The 12,502-nt window shown below is 38.8% G+C and overlaps 1 long non-coding RNA gene across 2 annotated transcripts; it reads right to left on the bottom strand.

Moving 5' to 3' along the window:
• Positions 1-3,895: 3,895 nt before the first annotated feature.
• Positions 3,896-10,596, bottom strand: LOC113842875 (uncharacterized). 2 transcript variants are annotated; one of them, XR_003495719.3, is made up of 3 exons: positions 9,867-10,596; positions 4,276-4,801; positions 3,896-4,117 (listed from the first exon to the last, which is right to left on the bottom strand). It is a non-coding gene; the product is annotated as an uncharacterized lncRNA (long non-coding RNA). The 2 variants fall into 2 exon arrangements; XR_005263840.2 differs by having other exon boundaries at positions 4,276-4,453.
• Positions 10,597-12,502: the final 1,906 nt, after the last annotated feature.

Below are 12,502 nucleotides of genomic sequence, written 5' to 3'. Positions count from 1 at the left end.
ACGCAACAACGTAGACTTTGATTTTGTGGTTGTTTTGTATAGCTCAAAGTCTACCTTTCTGCACATCCTATGTGAAGCAGACCCAAGGGCAACAGGAACAGAGGATGGACAGAGGACCATGGTTTTGCAATATGTACATGTACACACTGCCACTACATTTAGCCAGGGTTGCTGAACACAATGACTTCATGCATGCTGGAGTGCCTGAAGCGTGACCTCAGCTCACTTTGGCTTCAGTTCATGTTGAAGGTTCTTAGCAGGTGCCGGCAGCTCCATGGATGTGACACAACATATATAGCTCACTTTTCATCCAAGATCTAGGATCAGTTTCATGCTGACCCTGCAAATTACATTTGCACTATGCAGAGTTTGTCCTGTTGTTGTAGCTTGGATGATCTAAGTTTACAACCAAGTCAAGGCTTGTAAGGAGAGGTAGTGTCTTTCACTAGACATAACTGGAGCAACAAAACACAAAAAGCAACCCAGGAGCTTCCAGGAACAAAGGTCTGCTTGGCGCTTCATTGATTGAAAACCAGAAATGCTGAAGGTCCTGTGTCATTATCTAGAGACATTGCTAGCTACTTTGTCATTGTACATATCTTTTCTTTATTATTTTTTTTCCATTCATTCTTTCCATGCATTTTTAATAGGTATTTCCCCATGAAGGACGTTCACAAGAAAATGACACTTTTTTTTTTTTTTTTTCCTTCAACTGAAACTTCACTTCTCAACAAACCATCCACTCAACATACAATGCTTCTTCTTGAGCCAGGAAACTTTCAACTGATCTGAAATCTGCCACTGTGTTTCTACTCACATAAATTTCCTCCTGTATGGCAAAACCAGCACTGGTCTCAGAACCTGTGCACACAGTATCAGGTCTATCACCTGGAGCAGATTGGTGGAGCAAATCTCTTGGTGCTGTATGGTTCCGGAAACTGTTAGCTACCTGTTAGCTGTTGGAGTGCATCGAGTACAGTCCTGGAGCACAATTCAAAATGAAATATCCTATGATTAAGGTTTGGTGATGGAATCATAAGTTTCTAAAAAACAAACAAACATTCTTTTTTTGTTTGTTTTTTAGAAACTTATGATTCCATCACCAAATGGGTGTAAAAAAATCTAAAAAATCCTATCTCTTCCCTCTCCCATCTTTCTCCCTCCCTTCCCCCCCCCCCAAAAAAAAAAATAAAAAAAAAAAATCAATGACACTATTAGAATGCTTTGGTAATATTTTCAAGATAATGGAATTAGAAACACGGGTATGAAACAAGAAATAGATTAAGAAATTACTTTTTGTCAGGAATTCTATGGTTAATAGTAAAGCTGTCACTCTTGCTTTGCAAAGGTCTTCCCTCTGAAAGTAATCCCATCGATCGTTGCCAGAAGATGCTGTTATTTTCCAACATACAGACACTTGTGTAAAACTGGTGTCAAACTTGACAAGAGGAAACTACGTTATCAAGCATTATTATTACTGTATCATTATTTTGGGTCATATTTGATTCTGTCTGGTGCTTCCACATTAGAGATGTTGTGGACACTGTTCTGGAGCTCCTGCGAGTGTGAAGAAGAAACTTGAAAATATTGTAATGAATTTACACTAATTCCAACAAAATTCTGAAGGCTTTCTCCACACTTCTCAGTTTCAGATGTACGCTGACTACTCTGAATTGCAAGACTTGGCTTTAAGTACCATTTGAACTATAGGAAGGTATAGAGCAGACAGCAAAAAGTACGATGTGTGCCTGAACACATTGTAAAATAAGTAATGTAAACTATGAATATGGAAGAAGAAAACAGAAAGTAGATTTCCAATGTCTTCATAAACCATAAAATATGTCCTACAAGTAAAATAAAATCCTTTGTCTATGCCAAGTATTACTCCACAGTAATTTTTCATTACACTGTATCCATTTGCATGAGCCACTAACTCTTATTTGTAGCTGTCCACTGGTCTAGACAGACAAATCTTTGGAGATCTATTCTTTTTGATGGATTTATCAGATTTCCAGCCCTATTCTCCCCTTTCTTTTTAATTTCAGTTCCTACCTTGCTTTTATGCTGGCTGCAGCAAAATACCTAGGTAAGGCCACATAACTAATTCTATGGCACCAGGGCTAGTAGCTTTTTTTTTTTTTTTTTTTGTCTTCCCTTTCTTTCAGCCTTGTTTGAAGTGACCCTCCACCACTTACTTATCCCAGTGTGGAAACTGGCTGCCTCTGCAGAAAATTTATATCCTGTATGGTACAGACAATATGCTACTGCATAGGACTGCAGAAAAATAACCTAGTCAAACTCCTGTACTTTGAGCGCCCCAGCTCTTTTAACACAATGCATCTTCTTGCTGTGCACACTTTTGTATAGCATGTACACCGTGTATATAGCAGGCTTAATACTGCACTCTGAAAGTTTTGTTGGTACAAGGTTGCTAAAAAGGGCTTTAATAAAACTGTTTTCTAACATGGTAGTTTTTGTTTATTTTCAGAGTTCAAGAACACAGTGCTTTGGTAGTTCTGCAGTCCTGGATGTGTAAGGTATTTAAAAATCAATTCCAGAAACCAAAGAAGTTCTATCCAAGGTACATCAAGGGCTAGATTCTAGCCACACATTCAGTATAAATAATGTAAAGCCATCAGTCACATTTTATAGTAAGCAAAGTAAAATTGAAGAAGTAAAGACAAGCTAATAAAATAATTAATATTAGTGGAAAATAATCGGTATACAGTAACAAATACATTTCTGTAGACATAACACTTAACTCTAAGAAAATATATACATACATATATGATGGCTACAAATGAGCTTGTGATATTCTTCCAAAAGTATTTGAGCAGGAAGTAAAACATTTTCCCAGTGGATGAAATAACATTCATTTTTGCCAATCTAAGCAAGGCAGATTTAAATTTTATGTGTGTCCAACTGCTTGTTCCCCCTCAGCTAATAACCTGCCTGCTGGAAACGTTTCAAATGAAAAGGAGTTCACAGTTCCTAAGCCCAGCTCTGAATATATCTGCCATGCATGTAAACAAGTAAACCATTATGTTTCTTGTTGAGATAAAGAATACCATGATAAGTGGGGACTTTCACAAAACAAAGGGCTTCCTATTGCGAGTGTGGATAATCTTCCAGAAAACCCTGTGTTTTGGCAAATCACACCAGATTAATCTATTAGGCATCTCCTTTCATCATCAAATTTCCGCTGCCTATCACAGTGGCTGCCTTATCAAGCCCCCTGTTTTCAATAGCAGGCCCATTCCTAAGATTTCAGGTACTGGCCTTCCATGCTCGGAAAACAGGTGTCCCCACTGTTTTCGGGCAGGAAAGGTCCCTGCACAGAAGCCTGGGAAAGGGCAGGGGTATCAGCTGCTGTTCTACCTGAAGGAACAGGTAACAGGAAACTGTTGATTCAAGGGGCGAACTTAATTGGCATGCATTAGTCAGCAGCGAGTAGTTTTTGTGAATTACGAATCCTAAAACTTTTGTCAGGAGGAATACTTATAAGAAGGGGACAGAGGCACCCTCCCAGGAATAACCAGCTCTTGTAACTATTTTGAATGTGTATTCCGGAAAACATGATCTAGGGATGAAGGGCGGCATGTCAAGCTTACATGTAGTGCCTGAACTGTCAGGCAAATTGCCTATATTCAGGAGGAAATGGATTTCAAATCTCAACTAAAGGCTAATATTCCAAACCAATTAGTATGCTGGATCAGGTTTTCGAGCTCTGAGTGCCTCCCCAGGTTTTTGTTTGCTTGTTTGTTTGTTGGTTTTTGGTTTTGTTTAGTTAATGAAACCAGGCATGGTGTTTCTGACCAGACTATTCATCTACGAACCAGGGCCATCCACTTGGTCACCCAGAAATACCTCAGTATGGAATGAAGACAAGGACAAGGATATGAAAAATGTCATTTTTAACATTGACAGAGAAATTTTTTTTACGGGAGCCAGCAAATCCATGTTCCTCTCCTTTAACTCCCAGTGCTTATCTCTTCTTGTCAAGGCAGCGTCCAGAGGTTTCTCCTGGCAGGTGCCTCTGTGCCTCGCTGTAGTCCCCAGCAGGAAGACCTTCATTCTCTGCTCTGAGCTCAGCTCCTGAGAGCTTGTTCAGGCTTTACTGTATTAAAACAAAGACACTCAGGAAGGCCACTGTAGTGACAGCAGGAAGAGCCAGTCTGCTTTCAGCTTTCTGCTTTGACAGCAGGACTGCTCTGCAACACGGAGATGAGCCCCGCACCCTGCTCTGTGGGTAGGAAGGGTTTGATAAGCACATACCTTGGCATCCGGCACTCCACAGCGCAGCCTTTGTTTCATCCGCAGATGATTAAATGGTCTACGGGGCAATTACGAACTGAAGGAAGGAATAGCCAGCTCTCTCCAGGTTTCCTCAATCAGCACGATTGAATTTCTCAAAGGCAGGCAGCAGTAGCAGCAGCAGCCCCAGTGACTTTTCCTGAAAAATGTTCTCCAGTTTAGGATCGAGCTTTCATTTAACTGCTTGCTGTTTCATTTTATTAAGTGCAAATTGTGGCTTAATAGATTTACAGTTGCCATAAACTTCGGCATCATGAAAGCTGTCAGAGTGGCCAGTTGCACAGCATAATAGTAGCATGATGTTAGAAAGGGTGAGCTGGACAAGCCAGGCATCAAGAAACTCCACAGAGCATTTTAACAGGTCTGTGCATAATCCTGACAGGTAGATGTGACCCCGTGGAACTGAAATAGAAGCAGTGGCTCACACTAGTTTCCTTTTGCTCTTCTATTTTCTAGGAATTAGAGGTGGAAGGTTTCAGAAGATTATCTGCAAATGAAAAATAGCATATTTTGCTTTTTCAGGCAAACTTTGTAAATTAACTTTGCTACACAGTAGTTACCAAAATCCAGATTTATTTATTTATTTTGAATACCCATTACATTGTAGCTTTGTTCTGCACTCATTACACTGTGTTTAGCTCCTGATACATACCAGCAAAAAGTGTAGACATACTGGAGGGAGTTCAGAGAGAAGCATCAAGGATGATTAAAGGGGAGGAGGGACAGACTCCTCTGAGAAGACTAAAAAATGAAATACAAGTGGTTTGGTTAAGCAATGATGGGGCAATGAGCCACCTACAGACACTTTCCTGCAGAATGAGGTAGAACAAAGACTGTAGGCTGTGCAATTTTGAGCAATGCACCTCCAGGCAGCCTCCATTCCCAGCCAAGTGACCATGTTACCCAGTATACCTAGTACTATGGGGAAAACTGGCTACTTTCCTTAAAAGAAACCATGAGAGAAGGCTAAGGAGGAGGAAAGATATGTGTTTTTTTCTTTTTTGTTGTTGTTGTTGTTGTTGTTGTTGTTGTTGTTTGTTTGTTTGTTTTTCTCCTTTCTTTCCTTGTTAATAAACTCTGATTTGGGAGGCTATTAATTTCAGAAGTCAGCAGCTTTTCCTACCAACCGTAGTTTTTGACAAAGGCCTGGAACCCATCTGTGTGTTGCCAAAGGGTTGGCTAGGTTACCCAAGCAGGCTCACCTCATAGCATACATAGGGACCTGGGTCCTCCTTCACCCAGGTATGTACAAAGAGATCTTGGGGATCTTCAGGAAAGTTTGATACTAGAACAAAACAAGGCTGCTACAGCTCTGTCTCATCACCCAAGCAAAGAGTTCTCCCATGTAACACTGTCATGGGGGCAAAAAAAAAGATTTGGTGTCCTGTGAAGGACAAATATTTTCCCTTTGCACAGGGGAATTTCACATCTTTGGCTTACATCAGTATATGTCTCCATATGCACCCCAGATATGAAGTAGTAGAAAAGGAAGCCACAAGTCAAAAGGGGAACACATTTTTTTCTGTCACAGCATTTGAAAATAATTTGTTTTTATAGTCAACTATTCAGAGAAGCACTGAAATGTGTGCATGAACTTTACTAAGTGACAACTGTGTCAGAGGACAATATAGCTGAGGACCTAATAATTAACTGAAAATGGTTGTTAGTGTGGTGGTCCTTCATGAAACAAGACAAATTATTTGAAAACAAACGTCATGGACAAATAATTGCACAATGACTGTGAGAGTTAAATTGCCTACAGAATGTGTATTCATAGTCAGTAATGACTTGTAGGCAGGCTCGGACCTACCAACAGAGAGCGAGGAGACTTTTGCTGTTCCATGAGGTCAGCAGAGCTGAGAGCCCACAGCCTTAAGGCTGTGGCACCTTACAGCCTGCTTACCCTTCTTCCCTGCCAACAGCTCTGCCCCAGCCTGTGGTGTGGGGTGTAGGACACAGCTGGCACAGAATTACAGTGTCCTGGGATATGGTCAGAGGTGCACAGATCATTTCCTATAAAACTCCAACAACCTCCCAGGAAGAAATAAAGGAAGCTTATTTTCTAGACCTGCTTGTTGTCTAGCTATTAAACTATACCTTTAGGGAACCAAGTAATGTTTCTAAGGCAATGTGACAGTACTGCAAAGTTAACTACAGTCCGTGAAATGTATCCTATTCATTCTAAAGAAAGCAAAACCATGTGCTTTCTATGTTTTTCAGCTAGAAAAGACAGGTTAATAGATACTTGTTAATAAATCAACAACATTTTTTTTCCCACAGTGACTTCATGTAAATTCAATTTATTTGTATCTATAAACCATATTTTAAATTATTTTTACCTGTTTAATGAATAGCAGATAACAATTTTAGGGCTCTCAGTCTTCCTAGCTAACTGTAGCATAAAACGCTTTGCATGTTTGTTGCAAAAGATGATTTTGAAAAAACTCAAGTATCTCAGAAAATTATGTATGTCTTCTATACTTCATTAGCAAATTTCATGTGTACAGATTACCAGTGTGTTTAATGGTGACCGTGCTAACAGACAGCTGCCAGCATGCTGTGGTGAGCAAGGCCATTTGTAATTCTCATCAACAGTTCCACCATTTTCAGTTGTATGAAAAGTGATAACACACTGATCTAGTAGTCATTAAGAACTTTTTCTTACTCCTTTAGGATTAATTTGCACTGACCCAGAATTCTGTATTTGCTTAACACAAGCAGTGGGCTACTTTGATGTTATCTGCTTCTATAAACAATAACGTACAGTTCTCTCCTGGGCTAAAACAGCTCTTATTCTACTGAGAATTAGCTGTATTAATCATTCTGAAGTCCAAGAGTGCATGATCATAAATTGTGTGCCGGGACCTCACTTAGCAACTCCCAAGACTCTCATTTATCAACATTTTTTTTTCCCTTCCTGGATATTTAGTATGTAGGGAGTAATTTATTTCTGAGCCGGTGCTTTGTGATGTCTTTAATGTTGAAGTAAAGTTGGAAAACTCTCTGCAACAAATATAATTTTTCTTACTCCCTTAATGTAGAAGCAAAAATTATGGACCACAGCTACAGACTGATTCCCTCAAGTGGCCAGAACAGAGAACACAGGCCAAGCTTCAAATTGTATGAAGGAGGTGGTGGTAACTGAAAATTAGGAGAACTGCACGTTCAATATGCCTTTCATTAATTATTCAATTCATGTTAAAAATGTGAGGCATCTTTGAGCTGATATCTACCTAACTTTTCTCACCTTTCTCAAACTAAGCAGCTAGAATATAGTTAAGATATAATTGAAGCAAGATGAAATCTTCAGAGAACACTAGTTTAGTTTGTATCTTCCAGGAGAGATCTGGCTTGATAAATGATTTTATTTTTTTTCTTTACCATTTTTCAGTAATTTTCTCAGCTTTAAAACACAATATAAATTTGTCAGAAATGTAAGGGGAAAAAATGTTGTTTATCAGCTCAGAGTTGATCTGATACCATTTACTTCCTATTTTGCATGCAGCCAGGATGATATGTTATTTAAAGTCTCCTCTCACATAAAGTATAGAAAGTTAAAGCATCCAGAAATCAAGAATAGAGGCAGTGAAAACATTTTGAGTGAATGGATTAAAACCTTCAGTCTCAGATGGCTATCTTTGATCCATGTGGCCCAATTTCTTCAGCTTTTGGCATTTTTCATTGCATAAAGCAGAAGTGGAAACAGAGGCCCTGATTCTGCTTTTCTTGAGACGAGCATACATGAAGTATCTCCACTGACTTACTGGGGAAAGTCCAGATTTAAGTCATTTTTGATGAGAGAAGAATTTTGGCTCAACTTGAGCAGAATCAAACTCATGAATACAGAAACATTTTTTTTTTTTTTTCCCCAGAGTTTCATCCTGAGCTTAACTTTGATTTCAAAGCTCTCACTGTTTTATTGTAAACATGTGGTTTTTAAAATACTGCACTGCTCCAAAGTTATCTGCATGTGAGTTTATTTTATATTAAGTACTTCAAAAAATGTCTGAACATAAAATGCCAACAGAAACAACAAAAATATAAATAAATCACTACATTCAGCAGAAATACTTTAATTCAGAATGTAATAAAGACCGTCAAGGTTTAAAAAGTTTATGCCAGAGTTTAAACTGAAGGAATTAGTAAATTTTTTCCCCCGCAGTTTTGCTGCCACAGCCAAAAGATTCTCAAAGGTTGTTAAAAAAAAAAAAAAGAAAAAAAAAAAGACAGTGGAAAAATGTTTATTTCCCTTCAAGAACTTCTGGCTTCTGTGATTTGGCATCGTTCTCAGCCATTTAGAACATTTGTGCTAGTGGAGGCCAAGTACTGCTGTTATATTCACAGATTCTCCCTCTCTTCCCATAAATAAGTTTTCAAGAGCTGTGATCTTTCCTCACCTAGGGCTGTGCAGTCTCCCTGATGTCCGTAAAACCTTGAGGGCAGCTGCCATGAAAGCTCCTCATTCTTCAGAGACTGCCCTAATTCTTCCTGGATTTCTAATTACAGAAGATTTGGCTTCCAGATTCAGGGGCAAAATTCTTTCAGCAGTGATGTGCAGGCACCCTGGCTCATTTTGACCCAGTACAACTATCAGTGACTACCTGTGGAAGAATTTTCCTTTAGGACAACAGACACATGCTGCACACGCAGAGCAGTTATATCCTGTGTAGTGTGATGCCTAAGCCAGACCTACCTCAGCAATGTGAAATTCTGGGCATCCAGATTCACTGGACTGGTGATGTGTCTTTTTGTTAAAGTTATAACTTTTTTTCACTGCCTTTTTTTTTTTTTTTCCTTTGTTCTTCACTCCACTGAGCACTACACACATGGTTACAGTGCTTACAATCTTACAAACTTCTGCACATCAGCTCATCTTTATTTAAAATGCTGTGGATGGAGGCTTGATGCAATCCTACAGAATTATTTCTGCATCACCCATGCACTGAGAACTGTACCCCTGTCTGAAACAAAGGTAAATAGGGGCTTTCAAGCGCCATCTCTTCAATGCATGGTCAGCATGCTTTTCATTGCTCATTGCTTATTCTCTGCTCCTTTGTCTACTGCTGCTGCAGTGAGATTTGATCTGGATTTATGCTTTGAACATTATCTACTGGATCCTGTGTCTGTAGCCTGAGAGAATGAAACTATCTATGTATTTAATTTAAGATCCATTTTAAGAAGTTATAGCACTTCCACTGTCCTTGTCAGTCATGCTTGCATTAGCATATCTGTGAAGAATTGCACAATTTGAGTACAGCTATTTATTCATTGAAGCCTTGCTATCATTATTAACTTCCCTGAGACTTAATTCTCTGTATTAATTTTGCACTTTCCGTTATCTACTATAATATATTCACTTGTTTTTATGGGAAATCTATCTTTTGTTCTAAAAGCATGTTCCAAAAATTTACAATGTTGAAATATATATGAAAGCCCAAGGCTCACATTAAAGTGTCATCTAAATATAAAACTATAAACGTGAAATTATATTCACAGTAAGTTTTATAGTTCATTCTTGTTCTTTCCTTTTCTGGCTGTATTTGGTTGCTCACCTGAGAGGACATAGATTCAAGGTTCAACCATTGAAAATTCCCTCACTTCTAGTCCCTGGAAATCTCTATAAAGACAAAAAACAAGGTGTTTAACAGCAAAAGCACATATTGGGATAATGCCATGCCTATAGAAGTCTTTTTTTTCAGACACATTATCCTACTAGCGAAAGTTATTATATCTCCATGCGAGAAAGCAGAAGATTATCTCACTTGGGGAAGACCATCTTCCAAAGAAAAGCTAGCTATCTATATAGACTCTAAAAGACAGGCAGTGAAATCATATTTTCCTGTAATATCATACCTACATTCTCTGCTGTGATTTAAGAATGTGTCATATGGTATCTGGCCCTGGAAGGCAAAGGCAGGTCTTCCAGTTGGCCTTCTCTCATCCCTGCTGAAGGCACTGATATCTCTCTGAACAGGATTTCCTTCAAAAGCTAAAAAAGGGACAGAAAGGAAAGCAGCTGCATTCAATTACTGAAAGCATGTATCTACTACTTAGAAAGAAAGGGTGGCTGCTCCTGCTCAGACAGAACAGCTCCCTGTTCTTTAGGAGAAAATTCTGGCAGATCAAAAATACATAGTAGTTGATTTTGGTGAGAACACTGGTTTGAATAAGCAAAGCAGAAACTGGAGGGGCCTCTGAAGAACTTCTATTTTGTGGTGGTCCCTCTAAAATAAACAAGCAAAATTCCTTCAAAAAATCAGTTTCTCCTTATAAATCGCTTCTGTTGTAGTTTGGGGTGGTGGGGGTGGGGAGGGTCTCTTTGATCAAGGTTTGTCTTGAACCTATAAAAATGAATAGACGAAACTTGATGGTCTGTGTGGATAATTTGCTCCCCAAACATCCTCCCCTAATGGTTCCCTTCTGGTCCTTTGGTCCCTGGAAGTTTGGTTTCTTTCAAAGTGAAATATCAAAGTGATAAATGAGGACTTGAGGAAGACATCACTTGATGGGAGGATGCAGCCAGATTTTAGAGGCAATGTCAAGAGCTTCATTTATGATCCAGTTGTATGTTGAACAGCAGGAAATAAGGAATCTGCTCCCTGTCAGCAGGTACTCTACATACCAAAAGTGATAACTCAGATGAAACCATTTAGACAGATACTCTATTCCTCAAACATTGGCTCTGCTTTTGACATGGTGTATCAGATTCTTCAGGAGGGTGGAAGAGAGGATGAATGTGGGAGGGCTTCAAGAGCAGTCCACAAATACAGTGCTTGTGACAGGAAACAAATAAGCATCTCTCTGCTTCACGTTTTTTTTCTAAAATATATGCTGACTACTTGAAAAATTGAATTGTATAAGACCACCAGAATACACTGAATTTAATAGAGCTCTGAAAGGGAACTGGAAAAAATGCACATACTGTGTGCTCTTTAGTTGGAAAGCAGCCAACATTGTTCTCAGGATTTAGGTGATTTTGGATATTAGTGTAGTTAATATTTGATTTGTGTGCAGTCTCCAGTTCATTTACTGTGGTATTTAAAAAAAAAAATAAATAATAATCCAGAATGCAGAATTCAAGGATTTTAAAAGTAGAGGAAGGAGAAGGTCATAAAATATTTTACAATTTCCTTACTGCTAATGAGTTATGGGAGGATATACAGTTGTTCTAGCTTCTGAACTCTAAAGGGCAAACAGAAATACAGGTTCTGTTGCCTGAAAGCAAAATCTGGTAATTCTATTCTCAGAACATTCTTTGTGAAGCACTTTCTGGCTTGGAATTCAATAAACACCTCACTTCCAGAAGGTGTGATGGTTTTGAAAGTGCTCAGTAGCAAAAAGAGGCACAAAAAAATTCCTCTGAGCCTATTGACATGTAGCAATTTAAGCTTTGGAAATTTTGTATCATTATTTATAGATAATACACCAATCACGGGTACAAGCATTTCTGATGGGCTGAATGGGACTGACCAAAGGCCTAGGTGGGTGGTGTTACAGGGAGGGTTAAGAAGACAAGTTCAGAACACAACAGCTAACATCAGCAGTGACAGCTGAAGCAGTCCAACTGCATAGACAGATGGCTTATTTAACACACAAAGGAGGAGGCTCCAAGGGTTTTGTGCTGACGATGTCCGACGTCAAAGACAACACAAAGAAGTGGCTTCTGACATCAAAGGAGAAATAATTCTTATAACCAGAAGTTTATAATGAAGAAACTTCTCTCACTGTTCTCTTGCTGTGAGGGAAGAGAAAATTGCTGTTACCACTTTGGTGGAGAAGGAAGGGATAGATAAGGGAGAAGGTGAAGACAGTACAACTTTGGCCAAGAAAATCCTATGATTGAGATGCTTGTGAATAATCATATAGTTGCCCATGGGCCTTCTGCCTGCACTCAGCTTTCCTTCGATGCCAGTCTGGCTTCCCTTACTCTAACATGAGTAGTTCATTCTCTTTTATTGTATGAAGAAGTTGCTCTCATGCTGTTGTGCAGTCATTTAGACCAGGACTATGTCTACCTCTTGAAATTCTGTGTCAGTAATTATTGTATGTTTTAAAAAGTGAGTAATCAATTATATTAGTTTAATGCATTTATTATTATTATTATTATTATTATTATTATTATTATTATTATTATTAATCAGCTATTTGGAGCATGCCCCCTCTGCTTCACATCTGTTTCAAGATACAC

The sequence above is a fragment of the Anas platyrhynchos genome, chromosome 2 (genome assembly GCF_047663525.1).
Source record: "Anas platyrhynchos isolate ZD024472 breed Pekin duck chromosome 2, IASCAAS_PekinDuck_T2T, whole genome shotgun sequence".
Lineage (NCBI taxonomy): Eukaryota > Metazoa > Chordata > Aves > Anseriformes > Anatidae > Anas > Anas platyrhynchos.
The sequence above is the reverse complement of the archived record's forward strand: the minus strand, read 5'-3'. Positions and strand labels throughout refer to the sequence as shown.